At 37.9% G+C, this 23,694-nt stretch overlaps 1 non-coding gene across 1 annotated transcript; it reads right to left on the reverse strand.

Annotated features, from left to right (window-relative positions):
- Positions 1-3,010: 3,010 nt before the first annotated feature.
- On the reverse strand, positions 3,011-3,117 carry LOC132651850 (U6 spliceosomal RNA). Its single transcript, XR_009589408.1, has one exon. It is a non-coding gene; the product is annotated as a U6 spliceosomal RNA (small nuclear RNA).
- Between the last annotated feature and the right edge of the window lie 20,577 nt (positions 3,118-23,694).

The following is a 23,694-nucleotide window of genomic DNA, read 5'->3' on the forward strand; positions in this document are numbered from 1 at the left end:
TGTTGTATCTACACACTTTGCCGAAAGTGTTTATCATCTATAGGAGTGCCCTGACCGAATTTTTGGAGTCACTCGGGCATACTATGATATCATCTGCAAATAGTGATACTCTGACTTTTTCCTTTCAGGTTTATATCCTGTTGATTACCTTCAATATTTTAATGCTCTAGCAAGGACTTCCAGAACTATGTTGAAGAGATATGGAGAGAGTGGGCGACTTGCCTTGTCCCTGATTTCAGTGTAATTTCTTTAAGTTTCTCTCTGTTGAATTTGATGTTGGCTATAGACTTGCTGTATATTGGCTTTAGTATATTAGATATGTGCCTTTTATCCCTGATCTCTCCAATACTTTAAATATGAATGGATATTGGATTTTATCAAAGGCTTTTTAATCTTCTAAGGAGATTATCTTTGGGTTTTTCTTTCAGCTTGTTAATATGGTGGATCACACTGATGGTTTCTACCCCTGCATACCTGGGATGAAACCTGCTTGGTCATAGTGGATGATAGCTTTAATGTGCTCTTGTATTTGGTTTGCAAGTATTTTGTTGAGTATTTTTGCATCAATGTTCATAAGGGAGATTGGCCTGAAATTCTTTTTTTTTTTTTTTTTTTTTGTTGGGTCTTTGTGAGGTTTATGTACCAAGGTGGCTTTGGCTTCATAGAATGAGGTTGTAGTGTTCCTTCTGTTTCTATTTTGTGGAATAGTTTGAAGAGAATTGGAGTTAGCTCTTCCTTGAAGATTTGGTAGAATTCTGCTCTGAAATCATCTGGTCTTGGGCTTTTTTTTGGATGGAAGACTTCTGATGACCGCTTCTCTTTCCTTAGGAGGTATAGCACTATTTAATTGATTTTCCTGGTCTTGATTCAACTTAGGGGAGTGGAATCATTCAAGAAAATTGTCCATTTTCTTAAATTTTCAAATTTTGTGCCATGTAGAATTTGAAGTAAGTCCTAATGATTGCTGGATTTCCTCAGTGTCTGTAGTTATGTCCTCCTTTTCATTTCTGATTTTGTTGATTTGGATGGTGTCTCTTTGCCTTTTAGTAAGTTTGGCTAAGGGTTTGTCAATCTTGTTCATTTTCTCAATGAACCAGCTCTTGGTTTCACTGATTCTTTGAATTGTTTTGTTTCTAATTGATTAATTTCAGCCCTGAGTTTGATTATTTCCAGCTGTCTACTCCTTTTTGTTGTGTCTATTTTTTTTTCTAGATGTTTTAGGTGAGCCATTAAGTTACTTGAATGAGATATCCCAAATTTCTTCTTGAAGGCATTTAGTGCTATGAACTTTCCTCTTAGCACTGCTTTCATTGTATCCCACAAATTTGGGTATGTTATGCCTTCATTTTCATTGAATTCTAGGAAGACTTTTATTTCTCTCTTTATTTCTTCCCTGACCAAACTGTCATTTAGTAGCAAGTTGTTCAGTTTTCATATGTGTATAGGCCTTTTGCTATTTCTGTTGAGGTCCAGCTTTATTGGATGGTGATCAGATAGGATACAACGGATTATTTCAATCTTCTTTTATCTGTTGAGTCTTGCTTTGTGATGAACCATATGGTCTATTTTGGAGAAGGTTTCATGAGGTGCTGAGAAGAAGGTAAATTCTTCTGTGTTTGGGTGTAAGGTTCTATAAATATTGCTTAGGTCGATTTGATTCATGACTTCTGTCAGAGACATTGTTTCTTTTTTTAATTTATGTTTCTTGACCTGTCCTTTGTTGAGATTGGGGAGTTGCACTCTCCCACTATTAATGAGTGGGGATCAATGTGTGGTTTAAGTTTTATCAATGTTTCTTTTACATATGAGGGTGCCCTTATATTTGATGCATAGATGTTCAGGACTGTGATGTCTTCCTGGAGAAATTTTCCCCTGTGAGTATGACGTGTCCTTTTCCATCTCTTTTTATTAAATTTGGTTGAAAGTCTATTTTATCATATTTTAGAATGGCTACTCCTCCTTTCTTCTTGTGTCCATTGGAAAGCCATCTTCCAGCCCTGTGCCCTCATGTAATGTCTATCTTATTGACTTAGGTGTGTTTCTTGTATGCAACAGATTGTTGGGTTTTATTTACACATCCATTCTGTTAGTCTTTGTATTTTTTATTGGAGAATTGAGTCCATTGATGTTGAGAGAGATTAATGACCCGTGGCTGTTAGATCCTTTGATTTTGATGTTGGCTGTGGTAGTAAGTTTGTGTGCTTGGTTGCTTTTTGTTTTACTGTAGTGAGGTTAATTATTTCTTGTGTTTTCTTGAAAGTAGCTAGTTTTTTTGGGTTGTATTTTTTCTCCTAGTGTCTTCTGTGACACTGGAATTTTGTGTAGGTATTGTTGAAATTTGTTTTTCTCATTGAATATCTTGTTTTCTCTGTCTATGAGGAATGAGAGTTTTGGTGGGTGTAATAGCCTAGGCTGACATCTGTGTTCTCTTAGGGCCTGCATGATATCTGACCAGGCCCTTCTGGCTTTCTGTTGAGTATCTGTTGAGAAGACAGATGTGATTCTGATGGGTTTGCCATTATATGTTACTTGGCCTTTTTCCCTTGCAGCTTTTAGTATTTTTTTCTTTGTTTGGTATACTTACTGTTTTTATTATTATATGGTGGGAATTTTTTCTTTTTTTAACTAATTTATTTGGTGTTCTGTAGACATCTTTTATTCTTTTTGGCCTGGCCTTTAAGTTGAGGAAATTTTCTTCAATGATTTTGTTGAAAATATTTTCTGGGCCTTGGAGCAGGGAATCTTCTTTTTCCTCTATTCCTATTATTTTTAGGTTTTGTCTTTTTATGTTTTCTTGAAATTCGTGAATGGTCTTGTGTCAAGAAATTTTTTGTTTTAACATTTTCTTTGAGAGATACCTCGGTTTCTTCCATTGTATCTTCCACACCTAAGATTCTTTCTTCAATCTCTTCAAGTCTATTGTTTGTGGTTACCTCTGTAGTTCCTGATTTCTTCCCTAAGTTTTTCTCTCCACGATTTCCTCTATTCATGTTTTCTTTAATTTCTCAAAAAAAATATGGAACGCTTCATGAATTTGCATGTCATCCTTGTGGAGGAGTCATTTTAAACCTCTCTGTATAGTTCCAAATTTAGTATATGTGCTGACAAAGCAAACACCACAAATTTCTTTCAAGTGGTCATTAATAAAGGCATACATCCTTAACTTGTGAGTTTCATATTATCACAGATTCCATTATTATTTTTTAAATGAACAGATATGTCCTCAGTCATTAAATTTTCTGTGAATATGCTCTCTTACCAAGGCAAATCTTTGAACAAAAAGTGTTTAATTGGGATATTGCTTATATTTTTACAGAGACCATCCATGATGTCATGTCAGAAAGCAGTCATCTTATAGTCCACCAAAACTGAGAGCTTTTCATACTGAATCACAAATGGCAGGCAGAAAAAGGGGGACAGAAAGAGACCAAGTGAGAGAGAGAGAGCTGGAGAGACCAATTCAGAAATAAAGAGCCCAAGACCAACAGAAAAAAGATATAAAGTGACAGAGACTGAGAGACAGAGACTCCATTGTGTTTCATTGGCTTATCAACTTCAAGGGACACCCTCTTATAATTCATAGCAAAAGGTATATTTTTCAATATATTTTACTTTAATTTTTTATTAATTACACTATTCACTTTGGAGCCCTCCATAAATCCTGTCCCCTCCCAATCCCACCTTCCCCCTCCCTTTTCCTTGCATAACCCTCCGAAGTCCACTGACAGAGTAGGTCTTCCTCTCCTTGCTTCTTATCCTAGTCTAACATATCACATCAGGAATGGATGCTTTCTCTTTCACTGTGGCCTGGGAAGGCTGCTCCCATATCAGGATGAGGGGATCAAAGAGCAATCCAATCAGTTCATGTCAGGGGTAGTCCCTGTTCCCATTACTATGGAACCCACTTGGACACTGAACTGCCATGGGCTACATCTGTGCATAGGTTCTAGGTTATCTTCATGCATGATACTTGTTTAGAGTATGAGTCTCAGGAAAGACCCCTGTGATCAGATTTTTTGGATCTGTTGCTCTCCTTGTGGAGCTCCTGTCCTATCCAAAAGTTACTATTTCCTACTACTTTCACTAGATTCCATGCACTCCACCCAACAGTTGGCCATAATTCTCAGCATCTGCTTTGATAGTCTGCAGGGCAGAGCCTTTCAGAGGCCCTCTGTAGGAGGCTCCTAACTTGTTCATCATTTTCTCCTTTTTTGGGTCCATCCTCTTTGCCTTTTTGGGATGGGGATTAAACATTTTAGCCAGGGTCCAACCTATTGATTAGTTTCTTTAGGTGTACAGATTTTAGCAGGTTTATCCTATATTATATGTCTATATGAGTGCATATATACTGAGTGTGTCTTTCTGCTTCTGGCATAGCTAACGCAGGATGATCTTTTCCAGTTCCCACCGTTGATCTACAAATTTCATGATTTCATTGTTTTTTTTTATTGCTGAGTAATATTCCATTGTGTAGGTTTACCACAATTTCTGTATCCATTCTTCAGTTGGTGGGCATCTGGGTTGTTTTAAGATTCTGGATATTACAAATAAAGCTGCTACAAATATGGTTGAGCAAATGTCCTCATGGTGTAATTGAGCCTCTTATGGATATATGCCTAGGAGTGGTATAGCTGGATCTTGAGGATGCACTATTTCTAGTTGTCTGAGAAAGCAACAGATTGATTTCCGGAGTAATTGTACAAGTTTATATCCCAAGCAGTGAAGGTGGGTTCCCCTTTGTCAAAACCTTTCCAGTACACATTGTCTCTTGAGTTTTTGATATCTGTAGAGGAATATAGAATGGCAGAGAAACATGTAAAGAAATGATCAACATCATTAGCCATCAGGGAAATGGAAATCAAAACGACACCGAGATTTCACCTTATACCCATCAAAATGGCTAAAATCAAGAACACAAATGACAAGACATGCTGGAGAAGAACTCATTATGTAGCAGAGAATGCTAGCCATGAACTAGAGTTAACCAACTACCTCTGACCCTATGAGCTCAGGTAGCACCTCTACGCAAGCAGTCGTGGCACTAACATTATGTTTAGGTTGTTTGTCTGGAGGACCATAGCAGAAAACTCAGCTGCTCTTTTGTTCTAGGAATGTAACATGAAAACATCCTGTTTTATAGGATGAAGATAAGAGCAGATGATGAAGATAGACATAGAGTAACTCAAATATGCTGTCACTCAGACTTGTCAGAGATCTGATGTATATGGTACTCTAACATATGTAACCTTATTATGACAGATCCAAGCCTATTGAGGCACACAAAAAAAAAACCCAAAAAAAATTAATTCAGTTTTTATAGATGCAACCTATAGTTTTTCCAATTGTTGAAACTTTAACAGTATTTACTGATGGTTCATTATCTGGTGTTGTTGCCTATGCTTATAAAGGAAAAACTATTTTTTCAAGTATCTAACACATCTGAGCAAATAGCAGAGTTTTCTGCAGTATTGGCTGTATTTCAAATTTTTAATAAGCAGTCTTTGAACATTTTCACAGATAGTGCATTTGTAGTTCAGTATTTGCCTAGTGTAGAAACTGAAAGATAAATTCAGACATCTTTTCCTGCTGGAATTTTATTTTTAAAAATTCAAAATTTGATACATTTTTTTCCTTTTTTTATAGGACATTTGAGGGCTCATTCTAATATGCCAAGACCCATGTCTAAAGGAAATGCATTGGCAGATAAAGTCACCAAAGTTTATTATTCACAGTTAAAAAGAGCCTGGGATGCCCATAATATGCACCATGTTAGTACTCAAACCTGGATTAATATGGCCTAATATGGATTGACTAAGGAACAGGCCTATAGTATAGTCAAGCTTGCAATACTGATCTTCAATTTCAGCCTGTCTCCCATATGGGAGTCAATCCTGAAAGATGGGCTCCAAATCAAATTTGACAAATGGATATTACTCCTATTCCAGAATTTAAACAATTATAATATTGTACATAATTGCATAGATACCTATTCTGGATTAATTTTTCCACTCCTCAACCAGGAAAAGCTGCAAAGAATGTTATTGCTACTTTTCTACAGGCTTTTAATGTTCTAGGAGTTCCTAGCAATTTAAAACTGACAATGGAATAGGATATACTAGTAAATCTTTCAGAATAGTTTGTCAAAGTTTCAAGTTTCTCATACAACTAAAATACCTTACAATCCTCAAAGACAAGGCATGGTAGAGCATAGCCACTAAACAATTAAGATTTATTTGCAAAAAAGAAAGAATGGGGAGCTATTCCCTTGGAAACATAAGAATCATCTTAATTATGTTCTCTTCATTCTGAATTTTTAAATTTGGATAAGCATGCTAAATCAGATAGATTTTGTCATACAGAAACAAAAAAAAAAACATTTTTGGTAAAGAAAAATTGAGGGATCCTTTAACAAATCAATGGGATGGATCCGACCCTGTACCAAATTTCTGCTGTGACAAGTGGAAGAGCAGTTTTCTCCTGACAATGACAATGATGTCAATGAAGATCGCTGCAGTCAAAATGACTGTTTATTGGGCTTACCTTCCTAATCTATCTCTACTGCATCCAGTTTCCTGGGATGATCCAGAAGTCCTTGTTTCTGTCAACAACACTTGGTAGCTGGGTTTTCCTGCTTTTGAAGGAACACAAGTAAAACAGACTCATGAATTTTCAGGAATAGGAAGAGGTCATCCTCTTTGCTTTACCAGAGAAGGTATTTATCAGGACTGCTTACCAGTCTCCCCTGCCCAGGTCATAGATCGGCACACCTACTACTTTAAAGTTGGGTTGGCAGCTCAAGCCTTTCTTTGCAACCAGGCAAAGTGGACCATTGGAGGGATATTATTGTCCTTTCCTATGGGAGTTAAGAATGACAGTCTTACATCTTCAATGTGTTACCCATGCTTTGAGAAAGAGGATCAATGCTCTTGTCCTCGAATGATGGTTCCTTGGACAAGATGCATTTACTCCTGGGACAATGACCTTGCATTCACAGTCATGGACTAGTCTATCATTAAGGGTATTAAGAAATTGGATTCTGATAAAGGCCATCAAAATTCTTTTGTTTTATAAAAAGCTGTTAGTGCTGGACTTTGGAGAACGTCAAATAAAAATTGGCAAAACCATGTATGGAAATTGGGGGCTGGTTGTGTGAGGATATGTAGGCATTCTCTCTGCGAGTCCAAGTAGCTTTGCTAAATTAATCAAGTATACTTATGTTTTGGCATGTGTTAATCCTCCTTATTTACTCCTAATTGGAAACATTGTAGGAAGACATTTTAAGAACAATGATTCCTATTCAATTGAATGTGTATATTACAGTCTTACTAATTGTGTTAGTGCTGATAATAATGCTCTTTCAGTATTAGTTGTTAAGCAACCTGCTTTTGTTATGATTCCTGTTAGGATTTCTGATTCTTGGTATGATGAAACAATTTAATTTGGCTCAGGTTCAGAAGCACCTTGTTGATACTTGGTCTAGCAAAAACTTCTCTTTGGACATGTTAACAATGAGAAATAAGATCCATGAAATAGAATCTGCCAAGTAACCTAGGTTAGAATTGGCCAATACAGCCTGGGATATATTTACTAGCTTCAGGAAGAACTTTCCATCATTTGACTCTGTGCTTAAGTGGGGACTGACACTTGCTGGCATGGTGGGTAAGGGTTTGTTGGTCTGTGCATGCTTTCCTTTTGTGTTTCAGTTCCTTCTTCAACAACTTCAGCACATGCCAGTGCAGTTGCATGAATATAAATTAAATATCTCTAACCACCCCATTCAGTAATGCTGTAAGTCAATGATGTGTAAGAGTAAAATTGTGTTTTTTTTTTCCAACCTAAGATTGAGGCTTGTAAAAATCGCATCCTAGACCTTGATAACCAGTAAGAAAAAAATACATATTTCACTAACCTATGATAGACTCTACATAAAACAAAGAAGGCAGAAGTTGGAATTCTGCCTCCTGGCCTTGACAGCTGCTGGTCTTATCTAAATTCCATGTCTCAGCGATTGTCCTTGGCAGTCTCTGTAAGCAGGCTGTTCTGAGCCCAAGAAGTAGAGAGCAAGCTCCCTACAACCTTGGGAATGAGCCAGAAAACTTTGTATAACCCTGAGTGACTTCCTGGATGCCTTGCCTTGGGGCACAGATGTGAAAAAAAAATGCTTGTACCCTTTGTTTTATAAGTGTTGTTTGAAAGTTCAGGAAACAGAGACTTGGCCAGGAATCTGTCTTTTCTCCATTATTTGTGTCTAGGTCTCCCCCATTTACACTCCCTCTTTCAGGTAGATGCTATTAGACTAGACTGCAGGACTTGATGTTACCCTATCTTTACCCTGTTCTTAAAGGCTCAATATCCCAGGAAACCCTGGCCCTGCCAGCTTATTACATCAATAAAAATATGAAGGTACATTTAGTCAGTATGCCACTAACTGCTCATTTCAGTTTCCAAACCTAGGAAATTTCATATCCAAGACAACAGTAGGAGACCACTTTGTCATTCAGTACATTTCCCTTAATCCTATATCACTTTGAAGCTTCCCTACTTAGGAAGCTGTCCAATTAAATAAACATTAAACATTAATTTTCTACCTGACATTGTCAGAGAGGTAAACAGGAGTAAAGATGTGGGATCTGGATAAAAGGATGAGGATAAAAGCATGTTGGGTTTCACAAGAAAGAGTCAAGTGTGCACTATCAGATATATTGGACACTGAGGAAAGTGTGTTACTCATCTCCATCCATGGAAACCTCAAGTTTCTCTCAGGCACTGATTGGCTGAGAGAATGATGTCATGAAAGAGGTGAAAGCCATAAGAGTTTCAGGAGCCAGTTATTAAAAGGGCCAAGTGAACAATCTGCTTGAAAGAAAGGCTGAACAGCCCTACATGCTTCAATCTGGGCAGCTGAAAGCACACATCAAAGATGACAGTTCCTGTGTCCAAGACTCTTATTTCAGGAAAAGTGTCACATATTTCTTTCAAGTGGTCAAAAATAAAGTCATATGTTCTTGACATGTAAGTTTCCCATTATCACAGATTCCATTACTATTTGTTAAATGAACACATATGTCCTCAGTCAGTGAATTAATGTGAAAATGTTCCATGACCAAGGCAAGTCTTTGAACAAAAATCATTTAATTGGGACCTTGCTTATATTTTTTACTGAGAACATCCAAGATGTCACATTGTTGTAATCTTGTTGTTATCAAGCAGTCATCTTCTTGTAATCCTTCAGCAGAGCTAAGAGCTTTTCATACTGAAACACAAGCTGCAGACTAAGAGAGGGAGACTGAGAGAGAAAGTGCTAGTGACAGATTCAGAAATAGAGAGCTTCAATTGGACATTGCAATTCAAATCATGAGGAAGTAGAAGAAGATGTAGGGATTCCTAGACTAAAAGATAATAGTTATCCAGATAGTTTTTCATTCAATACATTCATTAAAGTTCCAGAAACTTCCAAGGTCTAAAGAACAGGACTGACAATCTCCTTTGGTGAAAATGTGGAATATTTCAAGAACAGAGTAGATTTCAGCTAAGAAAATTATATCATGATATTTTCAAGCAAATGGATGGAATAAGGGAAAATCATCCTGGGTGAAGTAAATAAATGTAGAAATACAAACATGGTATGTACTCATTTATTAGGAGGTCTCCTTATAGTCGGGGATAAAGTTCCATTAGGCCATGTATTGTGACCAAACCATTCTTCCACTATGGGGATTGATGGCTGTTAATTAAGTTGTTAAGACAAGGCATCCTACAGAAATTTTCATGCAACCCAGGCTGTTATTAAAAAATATGTTGCTCTCTGCCCTCAAATGATAGATCAGTGCCATGTTCTTGCATTCACAATGATGCTTTCTTCTACAGACTGGAAAATTTCAGAACCAAGACCACAATAGGAGATGACTTTGCATTTGGTACATTCCACTTAATCTCACATCACTTTGAAGCTTCCCTACTTAGGAGGCTGTCCAATTCAATAAACATTAAAGTTTCATTTACTACCTAACATTGTCACAGAGGTAAACAGAAGTACATGTGTTGGATACGGATAAAGGGATGAGAAAAAGGCTTGTATAATATCACAAGAAAAAATCATGTGTGCATAGGATAAGAGATATTGGACACTAAGGAAAGTTTGATTACTCATCTCCATGGAAACCTCAAGATTCTCTCAGGTGCTGATTGGCTGAGAGGAAAAATAATGGCATTCAAAAGGTGAAAGCCAGTAAGAGTTTCAGGAGCCAGTTATTAAAAGGACCAAGTGGACAGTGTTCTTGAGAGAAAGGCTGAGCATCCATACACATCTCAATCTGGGCAGCACAATGCACACAACCCAGAGATGACAGTTCCTGTGTCCAAGACTCTTATTTCAGGAAAAGTGTCACATATTTCATTCAAGTGCTCATTAATAAAGTCATGTATTCTGGAAAGGTGACATTCATATTATCACAGATTTCATTATTAATTTTTAAATGCAAAGGTATGTCCTCAGTTAGTGAATTACTTACTGGGAAAATAATCCCTGACCAAGACAAATCTTTGAAAAAAAAGCATTTAATTGAGACCTTGCTTATATTTTTACAGAGACCGTCCCAGATGTCATGTCATCAAGCAGTCATCTTGTTGTAGTCTTTCAGCTGACCTGAGAGCTTTTTATACTAAAACACAAGCAGCAGGCGGAGAGAGGGAGACGAGAGAGCATTAGAGAGAAAGATCTAGAGAGACTGACTCAAAAATATTGAGAACATGAGCAACAGAAACAGAGATATAAATTTACAGAGACCAAGAGGCAGGGACTTCCTTCTGTCTGGTCACTTTTATTGGTATTTCAAATCTCCAAGCACACCCTTCTATAATATAACTCCAAAAGTAATTTTATTTTTTAATATTTTATTTTCATTTATATTAATTATAATTTACTCACTTTATGTCTCCTGATATACCCATTCTTTCTCCCATCCCCATCCCACATTAACTTCCCCTTCTCCAGGCAAACCTCTCTGCAAGTCCACTGATAGGGGAGAACTTCCTCTCCTTACTTCTAATCCTAGTGTATCAGATCTCATTAGGAGTGGTTGCATTTTCTTCCTGTGTGGCCTGGTAAGGCTACTCCGCCATCAGGGTGAAGTGATCAAAGTGCAGGCCAAACAGTTCATGTCAAAGGCAGTCCCTGTTCCCATTACTGTGGAACCCACTTGGAAACTGAAATGCCCTGGGCTACAACAGTGCAGGGGGTTCTAGGATATCTCCATGGTGGTACTTGTTTGGAGTATGAGTCTCAGGAAAGACCCCTGTGCTCAGATTTTTTTGGATCTGTTGCTCTTCCTGGAGCTCCTGTCCTTACCATATCTATTTCCCATTTCTTTCATTAGATTCCATGCACTCCACCCAATAGTTGGCCATAAGTCTTAGCATCTTCTTTGATAGTCTGTAGGGCAGAGCCTTTCAGAGGCCCTCTGTGGCAGGCTCCAACTTGTTCCCTGTTTTCTCCTTCTTCTGATGTCCATCCTCTTTGTCTTTCAGGATGGGATTGAGCATTTTAGACAGAGTCCTCCCTCTTGATTATTTTCTTTAGGTTTAGGGATTTCAATAGATTTATCCTATATGAGAGACAATACACCGTGTGTATTTCTGATTCTGGGATAGCTCAATCAGGATGATCTTTTTCAGTTACCACCACTTACCTGCAAATTTCATAATTTCCTTGTTTTTTATTGCTGAGCAATATTGAAGACTGAGCAAGCAGTTGTCTTGTTGTAGTCCTTCAGCAGAACTGAGATCTTTCCATACTGAACCACAAGTAGCAGGCAGAGAAAGGGAGACAGAGACAGACAGACAAAGACCTGAAATAGAGAGACCTAGACCAAAAGTAACAAAGATAGAAAGTGACAGAGACTGAGAGACAGAGATTCCATTCTGTCTGGTCATTTTTTTTTTTTTTTTGTCATATCAACCTCAAAGCACACCCTCCCATAATATAACTCCAATAGGACTTGTATTATCTAATAAGGCCATATTATCTAACCCTTCCCAGATATTTTCTCTAGCTTCAAGGGGATTTGCAATTCAAATCACCAGGAAGTAAAAGAATTTGGAGGGACTTCTAGGCTAAAAGAACATAGTTATCCTGATAGTTTGTCATTCAATACAATGATTAAAGACCCAGCAAATTCCAAGTTCTAAAGAACAGGAATGACAATTTCCTTTGGGAAAAATGTGGAATATTTCCATAACAGAGAATTATTCAACTAAGAAAATGACATCATGATATTTTCAGGTAAATGGATGGAACCAGGAAAAATCATCCTGTGTTATTGGAGGTCTACTAATAGTGTGAGATACAGGTCCACTAGGACATCTATTGTGATCAAACTAGTCTTCCACTAGGGGGATTGGGTGGCAGTTTATTGAGTTGTTGGGCATGGATATTCTATGGAAATTTTCAAGTAACCCAGGGTGTTGTTATTTAAATATGTTGCTATCTGCCCTGAAATGTGTGACTAGTGCCATGTTGTTCTATTCATGGAGATGCTTCCTTTTGCATCAAATTGGATTGTATACAGAGACCCACAGTCTAATATTAGGCAGACAGAGAGACCTTAAAACCCCCAGCTCTAAATGGGAATTCCCTATGAAATTTCCTCCCCTCAGAGCTATGGGAAGCCTGCAGGAGAGGAGGCAGGAAGAGTGTCATAAGTGGAGGGAATTGAGCACACAAGGAGAACTACACCCTCAGAATAATGCCACAGAGGAACAAGAAGCAGCCAGCCTTGGTAAGAGCTGATAAGCTATGGTGATTTAGAAGGGGGAGGATGACCTACCATCTCAGGGAAGTAGAAAGGGCCTAAGGGTAGGAGATAGAGTTTGGGTGGGACTGGGAGGAGAAGAGAAAGGGGACATCAGAGGGGATACAAAGTAAATAAATCATAATAAATAAATGCATAAGAAAAATTGTGATCAAGGTGATGAAGTATAGAGCTCTACAGGACTGATGGCTTCTTGGAGTTAGTGCCAGGGTGGGGCAAGGATGAACTCAGATTTTTTAAAAAAAACTTGGCAATGAGACTCTGATCATGTTCCAATGAGTAGATGAACAACACATACTTCAAGTGATGTATTGTAAAGAAAAAAAAATTAGTGTGACACATGGGTAAAAATTTGAACCTGGGAGCAATGGAAAAGAAGTGTAATATATATTATATGAAATTCTCACATAATTAGTAAAAATAATATGTTGACAACTTATACAATGACTATGAAAATGAAGAAAAGATTCCGCTGAAAAAGCTGTTTTGGCATTAACACTACATTCAGGGGTTTTGTCTGGAGCACCACTGAAGGAAACACAGCTGCTCTTGTGTCCAAGGCATATAGCAGGTAACCATTTCTCTGTCCTGAAGACCCAGGTATAACTGTAATCCCCAGGACCAGGAGGGTTCCTCACTGACCTCTGTGTAGGACACAGCTTGCTTGAGAGGAATGGTGAGCAGTCCTACATGCCTCCATCTGGGCATCTGATATCACACAACCCAGAGATGACAGTTGCTGTCCAAGACTTTTATTTCAGGAATAGTGTCACACATTTCTTTCATGATGTCATTTATAAAATCAACTGGTACTACAGAAAAATGGAATTTTGACATAAAATGGAATTATGACATCACAATGCTTTGCTGACATCATAATGCTATTATGATATCACAATGGCATTATGACCTCAATATGCTATTATGACATCACATTAATATTAAGACAGCCAATGGAATTATGACATCACAATGCTATTATGATATCACAATGCTATTATGACCTCATATGGTATGATATAACAATGGAATCATTACATCACAATAATAATATAACATAACAATTCAATTTTGACATCACAATGCTATCACATTATTTTTATCATATCACAATTGTATTATGACATCTTTGTGGTGTGACATCACAATGGAATATTGACTTCACAGTGGCATTATGATCTCAAAATAATAATAGAGCATCACAATGCTTTTATGACATTCCAATAATATCATGATATTGCAATGGTATTATGACATCACAATAATGTGACATCACAATCTGTGTGACATCCTGGGGTCTCACAGCTCAGGAGTTTAAGATCACTCCCTTCCCCAAAACTCCCCCAGACCAAGACTTGTTGCAAAAGCAAGAGGTTTATTAACCATTGCACAATGGGGTCACCCCTGCCAGTCAGCAAAGAGTGGCACCAGGAGACAAAAGCCTTTAGGTTTCTAAAAGAAAAATTGCAGGAGATTTGAAGTTGCAGTCTTGGCAATTGATTGGTACATTTACTTAGCTCATAATTTATCCTTCTCAGGTCTCTGATCACATTGAACCTAGTAGTTCTAACTAACTAACGAACTGTCCAATGAGCTGATAGTGAACCTAACTGCCCTTTAGCTGCCAAGCTACCATTAACTAAGCCTAGCCTTTCAGCCTAGCCATCAATGTGGGTTTATTTAGTTAACCTAGAACACAATGTGGGCAACAGCACCTAATAGCTATGTTTGGTATTGTCAGTTGCAGCCTGTGCTAACACATGGCTAGCCGCCATGATGGTTCAGGGATAGAGAACACGTGAAACTGTACTTTTGCTGCCATATTTGTTTAGGGCTTCCAGCTGATTTCAGTTACATGTGGCCAGCTGCCATGCTGGTCCAGAGATAAAGATAAACTCCATACTAAAACTCCAAGTCCTCATAGATTCCTAGCATTTAGATTTCCGACATTATATTTGCTTTTAGTTATATCTTAGGTTCAGTCCCTCTCTCCATGTAGTTCCAAGATCTGTCCTCCAGCCCTGCTCTCCAAGCTCTTCTCTTGCCCCTTCTCCCACTCATTTCCTGCCCTCTAGGTCCTCCCCTCTTTCCTGTTCTCTGGCTCCTCCCAGCTCAACATTGTATCTAGTTGCTTTATTTTGGCCTGTTTACACAAGATTTGAGACAGGATGCTTAGAATGAGTATCACAATATATTATCTGATTGAAACCAGAGAGTGCATGGGGGAGGAAATCAGCATTTGAATGAATAAGGGTAATGTGTATACATGTTAAAAAATATTATACCAACAATATCCCAATGCTATGATAACATCACAATGCTATTATGACATTACAATGCTGTTATATCTTCACAATGATATGACATTGCAATGGTGTTATGACATCACAATGGTATAATGGCTTCACAAGGATATGTTGCAAGTAATGATTAATATTTACTCCTGGTTTACCTTTTTTTAATGCTTGCTGTTAATCCTAAACAGCTGTATAACCGATTCACCACACAGTGACTGAGTTTATTTAGTTAACTTAGAATACAATGCTAGTCAATAGTTACTCCCTCCTAAACCTTCAAGCCCTCATAGTTTCCTAACATTTAGATTTTCCACATTATACTTGCTTTTAGTGATATCTTAGGTCCAGTCCCTCTCTCCACATAGTTCCAAGATCTGTCCTCCAGCTCTGCTATCCAGGCTCTGCTCCCTCACCCTCTCTCCTCCCATTCACTTACTGCCCTCTGGCTCCTCCTATCTCTCAACATTGCTTTATTCTGGCCTGTTTACACAAAGTTGAGACAAGATGCTTAGAATAAGTATCACAAAGCAATATCCGGATTGGAAAGAGAAAGTGAGAGGTAGAAATCAGCATTTGAAAGAACAAGGGTAAGGTATATACATTTCAAAAGAACATTACACCAACAATGGTATAACAACATCACAAAGCTATGATGATATCACTAACTTATTATGACTTCACATCAAGTTATGACCTCATTATGCTTTTATGACAACACATTGATATTATGACATCAAGATGCTATTATGACACTACAATGGTATTATTAATTCACAATGCTATTATGACTTAACAATGATATTTTGAGATCACAATGCTTTTATAACATCCCATTAAGATTATAACATCACAATGTCATTATGACATCTCATTGATATTAAACATCACAAGTACATTATGACATCACAACTTTATTATGATATCTCAGTGGTATTATGTCATCACAATGGTGTCATGACATCTCAGTGCTATTATGACATCACTATGGTATTATGACATAACAATGGTGTCATGATAGTCCAATGGAATTATGACATCATAATTCTATTATGACTTCACATTGCTATCATGACATCATAGTGGAATTTTGACATCACAGATTCATTATCACCTCAAAAAGCAATTATGATTTCACAATGCTTTAATGACATCACAATGTTATGACATCACAATTCATTTATCACATCACAATGCTATGATATCACAATGCGATTTTGACATCATGTTGTAGTTGAAAATTAATATTTACTATTGGTATATATTCTAGTAATGCTGCTGTTAGGTGTAAACAGCTGTATAACCAAATCACAACACAAAGAATGGGACTTATTTAATTAACCTAGAACACAATGCTGGACAATAGTTATTACATCTTAAACATCCAAGCCCTCCTAGTTTCCTAACATTTACATTTTTACCCATTATACTTGCTATTTGTGAAATCTTAGGTCTGGCTCATGCTCCATTTCCTCCATGATATTTTCTCCAGCTCCCTCTCCTAGCTCTTCTCTCACCCCTTCTCCTCACACTCATTTCCTGCCCTCTAGCTCCTCCCCTCTTTCCTGTCCTTTAGCTCCTGTCAGCTCAACTTTGTATCTAGTTGCTTTATTTGGAAGTTTACACCAACATGAGACAGGATGCTTAGAATGAGTATCACAATGCAATATCCAGATTGACACCAGAGAGTGGTGGGGGGAGAAATCAGCATTTGTATGAACAAGGGTAAGGTGTATACATTTCAAAAGAACATTATACCAACAACATCATAATACTTTTATGATATCACCATGATATTACGATATCACAATAAAATTATATTATATGGTATAATTTCACAATAGAATTATGACATCGCAATGTTATAATAACATCACAATGTTGTTTTATCATCACAATCTTTTATGACCTCACATTGGAATTATGACATCACAATACTTTTATGCTATCACAATGGTGTTATGACTTCACTATGCTATTATTCCAATGGTATTATGACATGACATTGCTATGACATCCCAAAGGTATTATGACATCACAATTGTGTTATGACTTCACAATGGTATTCTGACTTCACAACATTATTATTATATCTCAATGCTATGATGATATCACATTGCTAATATGACATCAAAATGTTATTATGACCTCACAATACTCTGATGATATCACAATGCTCTTATGACATCAAAATGGTATTATGATATCCCAATGGTCTTATGACACCACAATAGTATGACTTTATTATGCTGGTCCATAGAGGGAGAAAGAGGAAGGAAGCAGGGAGAGGTGGAGAATCAGGAGGAGAGGTCTTGGAACCAAGTGGAGAGATGGACCCTACCTAAGATATGAGTAGAAGCACATATAATGAATGAAATCTGAATGGTAGGAATCTCTGCCCTCTTGGAGGTTTAGGATAGAATAACTATTGCCCAGCATTGTGTTCTAATTTAATTAAATGAATCCCAGTCTCTGTGTTGTGATTTGGGTATATAGCTTGTTTAGGAATAACTGCTACTTAACTAAAAGATATTTCAATAGTAAATATTAATAACTATCTGCAAATGTCACCCAGCTAATCTAACTGTACAATAAATAACCACCAACTAATCTAAGTATCCACATTCCTTAAATCATACTTTAACATAATTTGTTGGGGGGGGATAGGCTCTGAGTGATACGATCCAATAATCCAAACTTAAAACCTAAAAACTCCCAGGCCAATTACTGTCTCTTTAAGAGAGACTCTTAAACAGGCCCATGAGGAAAAGACAGCCTATTGTGGACAGACCTGAGACTTAACAAAACTGGCTGCTGCTACACTCTAACAGGAGGATACACAAGCATGGCTTCTTTATACTGTGGCTGGCTCAGCTCAGCTAAACTCAGCAGCCATGTCTGGAAAGAAAGGAACTGCAGGCACACAGATTTCTAGACAGAGCTTGGCCTAAAACTGCATCTAAAAAAAAAAAATGCCATGGCAGAGGGTGTTTTAATCCACTTTGGCTTTGCTTTGGTTGTCATAGTCATGGATCTGGTTGCAATATATTTAATGATGGTGGCTCTTCTGGAGGACTTCTCTAAGAAAGTGCAAGGAGAAAATGGGGAAAACAACCAAGGAATGGAATACTATGTTACAGAAAATAGAACGGGCACTCTTCCTAATAAAACTTAGATTGATAACGACTAAAATTCAAAGCTGTCTGGTTGCAAGATACTTGTCAGCTCTTTCTGGTATAGGCCCACCAATTCACTAAAACATCAACTACATTCCAAAACACAACCAACTGGGCTTTGCTTGGTACAGTGTAACAACTGAACCAAAACCTAAAATTTTCCTGTTCTCTTTGCTTAATTTTCATTTAAAGCTTGGAGTTACAATTATATTGATTTGAGAAAAAAAAATATTTGAACAAGTTGATGAAGGCACATGCCTTTAATCCCAAAACAATGTAAAAAGAAACAGGTAGATCTGTGAGTCCCTGATCAACCTAATTTACATAATAAAAGCCAGAATGGCAACTCCTGCCATTTAGCCACTTGCAGAGATAGTCTAAAATTCAAAATGACAAAATTTTCCTTAAGGTTACCATGTTATGTCCTTACTGTTTTAAAGATTGAATTCACATCAATTTTAGGTTTATATGAGGAGAGATGATGTCACAATGCTCTAAAAAGCCCAGCCAATCTCAGAAAGTGGGACTTCCACAGAAGAACTGGTGCCAAAGGGCATTTTGGCTTAAGAGATATGTTCTGTTGGTCTATGTAAGGATTCAAAATTAGGCTGGGAGTCACACATGCAAACTGCACACCTGCCATGTCAAAAAACTTTTAAATGCTGACTAAATAAACAAGTCACACTGCCCTGCAAGCTGACGTATCCTTTCAATATGAGATGTTTTCACCGGGGATAAATATTGGTTTTGCCTAAATCAAGATAGACACAGGAGGCTTACAGCTGGCAAAGTATACACCAGCCTACTTAAGAACAAAAACTCAAAAATTATACTTCATATGTTTAGAAGGCAAAACTGTCCATCGCATATCAAAAAGGGCACAATAAAACATAGCCAAAACAAACGTCAAAACCCAGGTACAATATGCCTAACCCTAACCCTAAATCTAATCCCTAATCGTAACCCTAACTCTAACGCTATCCCTAACCCTAACCCTATTTCTAACCCTAACCCTATGCTGTGCTGACATCACAATGGTATATTGGCTTCAAAATGCTATTATGACATCACAATGGAACTTTTACATCAAAATGCTATTACGATATCACAATGGAATTTTGAAATCACAATGGCATTATAACTTCAAAATGCTATTATGATATGACTATGGAATTGTGACATCACAATGATATTATGAGAACACAATGCTATTATGACATCAAAATGTTATGACATTTCAATGCTCTTATGACATCACAATGAGAAGACATGACAATGGTGTTATGACATCACAATGGTACAATGATATCACAATGGCTTTATGACATCCAAATGTTATTATTACATCAAAATGCTGTTATGACATCACAATCGTATTATGAAATCACTATGGTATTATGACATCCCAGTGGCATTATTATATCAAAATGCTATTATGACATCACATGGTATTATAATATCTTATTGATACAATCATATCACAATGGTATTATGACATCACAACTTTATTATGACATCTCGATGGTATTATGTCATCACAAGGGTGTCATCACATATAAGTGCTTTTATGATATCACAATGACATTATGAAATAAAAATAGTGTCATGAAAACCCAATGGTATTATGACATCACATTGGTATTATGACATCAAAATGGTATGACATTCCAATGCTATTATAATATTGAAATAGCATTATGATATCACAGTGCTGTTATGTTATCTAATTGAATTATTACATGACAATGGTAAGACATCTCAATGCTATAATATACTCACAATGATATGACATCACAATGGTATTGTAACATCACAATGGTATTATGACTTCACAATGGTATTACAGCATCACAATGCTATTATGACAACACAATGCTATTATGACCTCAAAATGCTATTATGACTTCAAAATGCTATTATAACATTACAAAGGTATTATAATTTCACAGTGGTCTTATGACATATCAATGCAATCATGACATCACCATGGTATAACTACTAAATTCTATTATGACATCACAATGGTATTATGACATTAAAATGGTATTATGACATCACACTGCTATCATGACTTTACAATGCTATTACGACATCACAATTTTATGACACAGCATTGGTATTATTATACTAGGACATATTATAGTAAGATGACATCATAATGGTATTATGATATGAATCAATGATGACATCACAAAAGTATGGCATCACAAGGTTATTATGACATCACAATGGTATGATATCTCAATGCTATAATGTCTTCACAATGAAATGACATCACAATGCTATGTTGACATCACAATGCTATGAGATCATAATGGGATTATGACATCACCATGCTATTATGACATCACAGTGGTATTACAGCATGACTGTATGACAGTGGTATGGCAATGCAATGGAATTTTGACATCAAAATGCTATTATGATTTCACAATGATATGACTTCACATGACTTCACAATACTATTATAACATCAGAATGCTATTATGACATCACTATGCTATTACTACATTACAAAAATATGAAAGCACAATGCTATTATGACATCACATGTGGAGAGCCGAGAGAATGCAATCGCCATTGCGAGATGGCGCCGACATCCGGCCCCGGCCCTAATGAACAATTAATAGAGCACATGTACAAGTTGCGAAAGCGCGCCAAGCCACTGCCCAGCCCGGGGCGTCATACTGGGCAATGGGCAAGCAGCCAACCAGCGGAGTACACGCCGCCATAGGGTGTATTTAAGCGGCACCATTCTGGGGCTTGGGGTCTTCCTCCTTTCATCGCTTAAATATAATAAAGCCTGCTGCAGAGGATCCTGTTGTCCGTGTGCGTTCTTGCTGGCGAGACGATTACACAGGTCGCAACATCTGATGCCGGAACCCTGGGATGCTGGGCAGCCTTTTATTGCCGGCCCTGAGGAGACCCCCCGCTCCCGGGGAGGATTCAGAACTGCACTTCTAAGGTGAGTTCTGAGAGGTATGCTTGGTCTTAAAGAGATATCGCCCCATTTAATTGTCCCAGTTGCTCTTGCATTTGTTTTGGTGGCCTTAGTGACTTTTCTTTTGGTTTCATTTTGTTTCCATAAAAGCTGGTGCTAAAGTGCTTTGTCTCCGTGGGATATCGTTAGATGGACGTAGATAAGCCGCAGTGTCCCCCCTTCTTTTTTGGTGTGCCATTGGGTACTGTTAGCCAAACGTAGATAAGCCACGGTGCCCCTCCCTGTGTCAGTTTCTCTCGTAGATAAGGGAGCAACATGGGAGCTTAACATTCGGTGATCACAGAACTTCAGTCGCTTTTAAAACAGCATGAACTAAAGCTTTCAAAAAGAACATTGGAAGGATTTATTATGGAAATTGATCACATCGCTCCCTGGTTTGTATGTTCAGGGTCGCTGATGCTTGCTTCCTGGGATAAGCTAGAAGCTGATTTACAGAGGGAAGAAGAAAATGGAAAGCTAAAAGTTGGAACTAGGTCATTGTGGATTTTAGTAAAATCTTGCTTAGAAGATGAGAAATGCCACTCATCTGTAGCAGCTGGCCAAGGGGTGTTAGAGGAACTACAAGACAGCATGTCAGAAACAGAACGGGATAAAAGGTTAGGGGCCCTTAACGAAAAATAAAAAGACGTCTCTAAGAAAAAAGGCCCTTCTGCGGATGTTAAAGCCGCAGGAGCGAAAGACAAGGGAAAGGATGGCCTGGGAGAGAAAGGTGAAAAGGGAAGGAGAAACCCAAAAGAGAAGCCTCTTTATCCGATAAAAGAATTGGAGGCTTTGGGGCTTGATAGTTCTGAATCTGAGCAGCTAAATTCCTCTGAGGAAGAAGACTTAGAGGAGGAAGCGGCTCGCTATGAGGAAGAGGGGCTCCACCCTGATGAGCAGCCATTACCACCAAATCGAGAGAAACAGAGAGGAGGAGCTAAAACTCGTGGGGCTTTCTCATTAACCCCTAGTGCCCCTCCGCCTTATATTGAGAGGCACGGTTTAGATTTCTTCTTTTTGAAAAGGGATAAAAGGAAGCTTTTGCAGGCCTTCCTTGTATTTGAGGCCATGGAAGGGGACCGTGTTCATGCACCAGTAGAATATCCCCTTGTTAAAGAACTTGCTGAATCGGTTAACAAATACGGGGTAGATGCTAATTTTACGATCATGCAGCTTGAAAGAATTGCTAGCATGGCCATGACTCCAAATGATTGGCAAAATACCATAAAAGCTGCTCTCCCTAGTATGGGACAGTACTTAGAATGGAAAGCCTTGTGGCATGATGCTTCCCAAACTCAGGCAAGGGCCAATGCCCATGCAGAAGGCAATCAGCGGCAATGGACCTTTGATTTGCTAACGGAGCAAGGCCAGTTTGTTCATAATCAGACAAATTATGATTGGGGGGCATATGGTCAGATCTCTGCTGCCGCTATTAAAACATGGAAAGCCCTTTCAAAGAAGGGTGAGGCCGGAGGACACCTGACAAAGATTATACAAGGCCCTCAAGAGCTGTTCTCAGATTTTGCGGCCAAAATGGCAGAAGCAGCAGGTAGAATATTTGGAGATCCAGAGTGAGTTAGGCCAATGATAGAATATCTGGTATGTGAAAATGCTTCCCCAGAAATGTAAAACAGTCATTACTCCTAGAAGGAACAAAGGGCTAACAGATTTCTGCTTTGCCTAAACAATGGAGAGTCATAATTATAGATATCAAGGATTGCTTCTTCTCCATTCAATTGTGCCCACGAGTCAGAGATTTGCCTTTACCCTACCTGCTGTTAATCATCATGAGCCAGAGAAAAGATATCAATGGAGAGTTTTACCTTAAAGCATGGCTAATAGCCCCACCATGTGTCAATTGTATGTGCAGATGGCTCTTGAACCAGTTAGACAGCAATTTCCTTCCTTGTTACTGATTCACTATATGGAAGATATTCTCTTGTGCTATGAGGAGTTAGCCATCTTTCAAGACGCGTATCCTTTGTTGCAAAAAACCCTGCAACAATGGGGATTGCATATTGTCACCGAAAAGGTCCAAATTTCAGAAGTAGGTTCCTTTCTAGGGACTGTTATTTATCCAGAACAAATAGTTCCTCAGAAAATAGAAATTCACAGGGACCATTTCCATACCTTAAATGATTTTCAAAAATTATTAGGTGATATAAATTGGCTTAGGCCATTTTTAAAAGATTCCTTCTGCTGAATTAAAACCCCTATTTGATATTTTGGAAGGGGATGCTCATATTTCTTCACCCAGAGCCTTAATACCGGCTGCAAGCCACGCCCTGCAAGTGGTAGAAGACGCTTTACAAGATGCCCAATTAAAATGTGTAGATGAAACTAAGACCTTTGACCTGTGTGTCATTAAAACTAAACATTTACCAACTGCTGTATTATGGCAAGATGGACCCTTATTGTGGGTTCATCCCAATGCT

This window comes from Meriones unguiculatus, assembly GCF_030254825.1.
Source record: "Meriones unguiculatus strain TT.TT164.6M chromosome Y unlocalized genomic scaffold, Bangor_MerUng_6.1 ChrY_unordered_Scaffold_25, whole genome shotgun sequence".
NCBI classification, from domain to species: domain Eukaryota; kingdom Metazoa; phylum Chordata; class Mammalia; order Rodentia; family Muridae; genus Meriones; species Meriones unguiculatus.